Genomic DNA, 5,715 nt, shown 5'->3' on the forward strand with positions numbered 1-5,715 from the left:
CACGCCCCCTCCAGTGGCCTCACTCCACACGCCCCCTCCAGTGGCCTCACTCCACACGCCCCCTCCAGTGGCCTCACTCCACACGCCCCCTCCCTCCAGTGGGCATCGGATCAACTTCTGTTGGTGAGGTCAGCACTGTCAGGTCAAGTCACTTCCCCAGCCGGCTAGCTGGCTCCCAACCTACCAGATGATGCTACAGCATCGCCTGACCCCCAAACCCATCACTGACCTCCCAAACCCATCACTGACTCCCAAACCCATCACTGGCCCCCAAACCCATCACTGACTCCCAAACCCATCCCCTGGCCCCCAAACCCATCACTGACCTCCCAAACCCATCACTGACTCCCAAACCCATCACTGACACCCAAACCCATCCCTGACACCCAAACCCATCACTGACCCCCAAACCCATCCCTGACACCCAAACCCATCACAGCCCCAAACACATCCACTGACCCCCCAAACCTATCCCCTGACCCCTAAAACCATCACTGACCCCCAAACCCATCCACTGACCTCTCAAACTCATCCACTGATGCCCAAACCCATCACTGACTCTCAAACCCATCCACTGACCCCCAAACCCACCCACTGACCTCCTAAACCCATCCAATGACCCCCCCAAACCCATCACTGATACCCAAACCCATCCACTGACCCTCAAACCCATCCACTGACCTCCAAATCTATCCACTGACCCCCAGGCTCACCAACTGACCTTACACCATCCGCTGACCCCTAAACCCATCCACTGACCCCCAAACCTATCAGTTGATACCCCAAGCCTAACTCATCCTCAAGCCCACCAACTGACCCCCACACTCACCAACTGACCCCTAAACCTACCAAGTGAACCTCAAACCACCAACTGAACCCCAAACCACCAACTGAACCCCAAACCACCAGCTGACCCTTAAACCCATCCACGGACTCCAAACTCATGAACCAACTGACCCCCTATAACCCAGCAACTGACCCCCAAACCACCAACTGAACCCCAAACCACCAGCTGACCCCTCAAACCTCCGACTGACCCCTCACCTCCAGCATTCCATATCTAGATTGCAGCTGTACCCTGGCCTCCATGTTCATCTCATCTTTTCTCTGCCTTGAGTCATGCCCTTCTTTTGCTGTCTACTTCCTCCTCTGTGGAAAATTCTGGGCCCTGTACATTTTTAGAGCACAGCCCAAGCCTCTGCGGACCTCTGACACAGATTATAAGTTCAAGATTTCCCTAAACTGCCAGGGAAAGACGCAGACTCCACTGGCCCAAGGGACATGAGCAAGGAATGGAGTCTGGGGGAAATCTGGCGTTGTTCTCTGCCCTGTGGACAGGACCTGAGCCTCACCGTCACCCACGTGCAGAGTGGGCGTAGGGATGACAGCAGCCGCGCTGCCGGGCCTCAGCTTTCAGAGCTTCAGACGGGCTCCACTGTGCGTGCGGGGTGGGCGAGCCTCTCCCACACAGTCTCCATAGCAATGCCTGAGCACGATCATCTCCATGGTGATCCATTCCACAGGACCAAGGCCCCCCACCATGGATGCTTTGCTCTCTGATTGGTCCAACAACGATCATCTCCCAGGAGACTGCTCAGACTCCTTGGGGTTGAAGCAGATCGGTGGAGGAACGGTGTCACCTCCAGACTCCACAGCCCCAAAGCCGCTCAATCAGGGCACGCTGCGCCACTGCTGGGGAAAGGGTCTTCTCCACTTGGGCCAGGTCTCCCACAGCACTTGGCCTTGTGCTTAGACTATTGCAATGCTTGGGACGCGTCTCATCACGTTCATTGACAAGCACTGCATTTCCTGTGAGCACCCTCACCAAGCACTGGGACCGGCCTGGGCTTACTGTTCCTTCCTTCAGTTGGGCCATGTTCCCAGCCTTTGCTCATCTCCCAGCCCTGAGTGACTGATGGATTCGTGAAGAGTCTTCACCCTCGTGGGTCTTGAGGTCTGGTGCAGTCTGTAAACAGACACATACGTGCCTAATTATAAATGCAAGAGCAGATGTTTTTACAAGGGGTTAACTCTCATTAGTGAGGGCTTGGAAGGTTTCATAGGGAAGGAAGTCTTGAATCAGTCAGAAGAAAAACAGAGTTTGTGTGGAGGGAGTGCATCCTGTGTGTGATTAATTTTATTTGTCAACTTGACTGGGCTGCGGGCGGTGCAGGTAGCTGTAAAACATCCTCTGGGTGTGTCTGTAAGGGCCATTCCGGAAGCCATCAGCATCAAATAAGGAGACGAAGAAAACAAGCCGGTCCACTATAGCCTCTTAGCCTGGGTGAGCATCTCCAGCCGCCCAGGACCCACTGGAAAGATCTGTGAGGATGCCACTGGCACTGACTTGAGCTGAACATCGGTCCCCTCCTACCTGGCGATTGGGGTCTGTGAGCCTCCACTGTCAGACCTGGAGGGGACGTAAGAAGACATCAGCTCTCTTGAGCCCGTTGCTTCCAGGGCGTGAGGCCTTGCTCTCCAGCTGGGACACAGACTTGGTGACTTTGCCCCTGTGGGATAGTTAATCTGGAGATTCATTTATTAATGAAAAATAATCAATCTCCAGATTCATAATCCCAGAGAGTTTCGTGCAGGTGCCAGCGCTACAGGTCAGCCAGAGGCGGGAGGGCAGGAGGGAACCCGCTGGCGTGGCGCGTGAGGAGGAGGCCAGTGGAGAGGATGTTGGAGGCAGGAGGGAGGAAGAAGACCAGGGGTGGAGGAGGCAGGCCGGGAAGGCGCCCGGGACATCGCATGGGCTTGGAAACAGGACTTCGTGGCGTGGGTTGTACACAGGAGCCCCAGAGAGCCTGACCCAGACCCAACCCTGGGGCCGAGGACGGAAGAAGGAGGAGAGCTATGCTGCTCCCTCTTTGTTGGTGTAGAGATGTGTTATTATCCGTAAGAAGGTCTTCAGAGGGCTTCCAATCCAGCGTATCTGTGATGAGTTCCCGCATTGTCATCAATGTTGCCCTCCATGGCTCAGAGGTTGAGCTGTTAGTGTGGCTACTTCCAGCTTTTCTCTCCCTCTTTTCCTACCCCGGGGCTCCCCACCGGTTGCCCACAGCACCGCTGATTCTCAGCACCTCCAGATCCCTCGTTCCCCACGGAGGGGGATGGAGAGGGCGGGGGGGGGAGCTGAGCCTGCAGCCCAGCCTGGATCCCTCTCCTCACGGTGGACTTCCCCGCTTGACTCTGCTCCTAGCCGCTCATCCTGGTTCAGCTCTCAGCACTCAGTGCTGAAGCAGATTGCACTTTTGCAGGTTGCTTGCTGTGGTTGCGTCACACTGAGTGGGAAACTGAAGCCCACCTTTTCAAAACTCCCCTCTCAGCCTCTCCCCTACTGGAGCTCAGCGGCCGGCCTGACACACAGCAGCGCCAGGCTCCCGAAGCCTCGTGCCTCCGAGCCTGCGCCGGGCTCCCCACCCAGCTCCCAGACTCTCAAAGACACTAGCCCCCGCAGGCAGGGGACAGAACCCGGCAGGAAAACAAACTCCGCAAGGCACATTTACAGTGAGTTTGTGTTTTAAAATTATATGTCTTTGTTCCCGTCAGAAAGAACGACTGCTGCAGTGAGATTATTTTTTAAACAATAACCTGCAGAAATGCTTTCTAAACTTCACCCTCACCCGCCACTCCGCCCCTGAGCTTCCCGGGGAACACTACCTTCCCAGCCCCGCTCCCGTGCTCCCCCCGTGAATCCTCCCCGCTCCTGCTCTGTAATTGCCTTCACTTTTGTCGGAAAAAAGCTTTTTGTTTGTTTTCTTTCCTGGAAACATATGGTTGACAGTGGGGACTTTGTTATTTCCTGATTTGAAAGGGAGACCACGGCTCCCACTCACCTGTGAGCAGAGCGTTTGGAGGAGGCGCCGCGGCCCGGCTCCATCAGAGCCTGGCTGTGAGTCCAGCCCCGATCAAAAGCCACAAGTGGAGAGGGGACAGCCCCAGCAGATGGCCCCTGTGCACAGAGCACCGTGAAAGCCTACAGAACAATTACCTCCGAGTCACGCTAAGCAGAAACAAACAATCACCCATTCAAGTGGGAATTAGCCACCACCTTCCTCCATGCCTCCAAACAAAGTCCCGGAATCCCCTTCTCCAGCAGAACTGGACAGGCAGAGCTGCTCCCCGTGTCTGGAGCCCAAGCCCCACCGATGTAGACATGTGCGTTGCTAATGGCTCTCTTACGAAGCACGTGGACACTCGGTTGATTCTGAATAAGCCTCTAAGTGGCTCTCCAGCCCTGAACCGGGCGCACATCACCAACAAGCAGCCAGCGTGTCCGTCTGCCGGCCCCTCCTTGTGCTCCATGTGTAGACAGAAAGTCCTGGAAGGGAGCAGCCTCTGAGCGCACCCTCGGCCCCCCTCTGCCCCGCCTCCCCTGCAGATGGGAGAAGCCCAGGACTCCTGCCTCTCCCCAGGGACCGGCCAGGCCCGCACCCTGGCTTTCCTGGCTCCCCAGCTGCAGGGTGGTGCTGCAGCCTTCTCCCTGAATCTCGCTTGCTGGGGGGCTGCCTGGCCATCTTGGCCCGGGGCTCCTCACAAGACTCGGGTTCCGGCCCTGAAAATGGAGCTGAGGCTGGTCAGTGCGGGTGGCTGGCGTAACGAATGAATGGCTTGGCTCCTACGGCCCCTTTCTTCCTGCGAGCTCGGTGCTCAGGCGGCCGTTAGCCGTGAGCGGGCAGCCAGCACCGCCCAACCAGGACGTGGGAGTCAGAGGGCCAGCAGAGAAGGGGTCACAAGAAGTGGGCAGGGGAAGCAGCAGGCTCTCTCCTCCCCCCCCCCGTGGCACCTGGCACTCTGCATTCCTTGCTGCTTCAGCCATGGAGCTGGTGAGAAGAAGCTCTCCAGACCCAACTGCCTTTGGCTGCAGAAGTGAGCCCCAGCAAGCATCCTCGGCTGCATTTGTTTCCTAGGCCTGCTTCATAATCTGTATTTTGCTCTGCTTAATGCATTCTCCCCCACAGTTGCCAGATATCCAGTGGTGACACCGGGAATGACAGGATGATGGGGGGAAACCCAGCATTAAATGTCAATTATCAACAAAGCACACTTTCCCAGCATGGCGTGGGCCACAGTGCTCCACCCGCACCTCCCCAAGGGCTTCCCTCTCCCGTCTCCCTCCCACACCAGCTGCCTCCCAACCCGGCCTGCTCTGCAGACTTCTGCCTTCGTCCAGCTCCACCACCCTGGGCACCGTCCTGCCTCTCATTGTCACGGCAATGTCCACCTGGGGCCACAGGGGCAGCTCTTTGTAGGCCACTGCGGGCCTGGAGGCCCCATGGGGGAGGACCACCGGACGCTCAGCCGTGTGGGGAGGACCACCGGACGCTCAGCCGTGCGGGGAGGACCACCGGACGCTCAGCCGTGTGGGGAGGACCACCGGACGCTCAGCAGTGCGGGGAGGACCACCGGGGGAGGACCACCGGACGCTCAGCCGTGCGGGGAGGACCACCGGACGCTCAGCCGTGCGGGGAGGACCACCGGACGCTCAGCTGTGTAGGGAGGACCACCGGACGCTCAGCCGTGCGGGGAGGACCACCGGACGCTCAGCCGTGCGGGGAGGACCACCGGATGCTCAGCTGTGTAGGGAGGACCACCGGACGCTCAGCCATGCGGGGAGGACCACCGGACGCTCAGCCATGGGGAGGACCACCGGACGCTCAGCCGTGCGGGGAGGACCACCGGACGCTCAGCCGTGCGGGGAGGACCACCGGA

This window comes from Dipodomys ordii, unplaced genomic scaffold (assembly GCF_000151885.1).
Source record: "Dipodomys ordii isolate 6190 unplaced genomic scaffold, Dord_2.0 Scaffold91, whole genome shotgun sequence".
Taxonomy (NCBI): domain Eukaryota; kingdom Metazoa; phylum Chordata; class Mammalia; order Rodentia; family Heteromyidae; genus Dipodomys; species Dipodomys ordii.